At 32.4% G+C, this 1,388-nt stretch overlaps 1 long non-coding RNA gene across 2 annotated transcripts; it reads left to right on the top strand.

The window, feature by feature from the left end:
* The first annotated feature begins 306 nt into the window (after positions 1 to 306).
* Positions 307 to 1,369, top strand: LOC144478012 (uncharacterized). 2 transcript variants are annotated; one of them, XR_013495303.1, is made up of 4 exons: positions 307 to 610; positions 683 to 769; positions 875 to 931; positions 1,243 to 1,369. It is a non-coding gene; the product is annotated as an uncharacterized LOC144478012 (long non-coding RNA). The 2 variants fall into 2 exon arrangements; XR_013495302.1 differs by having other exon boundaries at positions 307 to 769.
* Positions 1,370 to 1,388: the final 19 nt, after the last annotated feature.

The following is a 1,388-nucleotide window of genomic DNA, read 5'->3' as shown; positions in this document are numbered from 1 at the left end:
CATATAGTGCAGTAGAAGGTACCTTGTGTTATACCTGTTCATCTTTCATTTCTTTTTTTGTTAACCCTTTGAGTGCTATGGGCGCATATATGCGTCCAGCGAAAGCTATCGATATAGACTATGAACGCAAATACGCGCTCTGCAGATGTCATCGGTATGGACTATGGACGCAAATACGCGCTTGGCAAAAATAATTAGTGTACTATGCAACACTCGCATATCTCGTCACTTAGCAACGATGAAAAACAAAATTTATATATATATATTATTAATACATATATTTGAAGCCTTTCCATGATTATATAATCCTTCTTATGATTTGTTTAATTTTCTGATTTTGAATATCCGAACACATTATAATTATTAAATTACTGGGAATTCAAATTCTACCAGGTGAGTAAACAGTATATATTGAAAATAAAAATGTTTTAATATAATGTGCAAAAGACAAAAGAAAGATAATTGGATTGTATACTACATTATAATGTGTCATACGCCGCCAACGAGATCCATACTGCGCGAAAAAGTATTCAGTCCCCGGCGATCGTCAGCGCCAGCCGCGTGCCGTCTGTATGGACGGCATAGGCCGCGAGTATTCAGAACTCAAAGGGTTAAAATTTGTATTATTTTGAGTTGTTACTACGTTTAACAACTAATAATTGATGTACATCATTTTTTGTAGATAATGACGTTTTTGTAATATGTAGCTGTAAAGAAGATGAGTCTTGTGTACATTTAGGAAATTGGAACAAGGAAGGAGCATTACAGGGTAAATTTCTGATCATCAAATCTATGTTATTAATGTTTAAATTATGTATTACAAAGTTAGTAAATTTTATTTGGTTCGCGTTTAATGTATACTGATGTGTTTTAGGTGATATAAATAAAGCTTTACAGGAATTACACATAAGTGTGGATAATATGACCAATGGTATGTTTAACCTTCACTTACATTTTCAGACGATGCTCAAGTTTTTTGATACTATTTTATTAACACTAGAAAGACGGGAAAATGACTGCTTTTCGGTAATATGGGTATAACACATATATATATATACCGGAAACGAAGGAGGGGGGGGGGGGGGGGCAGCAACAATGATTAATAAACGCATTTATATGTTGTAGAAAAAGTCACAAAATTATAAGAAGCTGTGTCATTATTTACATAATTATTTTTCTAATTGAAAAGCAGTCAAAATGACTTGCTTAGGCAATCTAGTGTTAATTAAAATCGTTTTGCAGATACTGACATTTGTATAAGTGGTAGTCAAATTAATGGTCAGAGTTTAATAGAAGGTATATTTTCACTTATTCATATCTTTACTTTTGATTTTTATTCATCACTTTGTCAGCATTTAATGTGTTACTTTTGATAACTACAGTATAAA

This window comes from Augochlora pura, unplaced genomic scaffold, assembly GCF_028453695.1.
Source record: "Augochlora pura isolate Apur16 unplaced genomic scaffold, APUR_v2.2.1 APUR_unplaced_6225, whole genome shotgun sequence".
Lineage (NCBI taxonomy): Eukaryota > Metazoa > Arthropoda > Insecta > Hymenoptera > Halictidae > Augochlora > Augochlora pura.
Note: the sequence above shows the minus strand (reverse complement) of the source record. Positions and strands in the feature narration are given on the sequence as shown.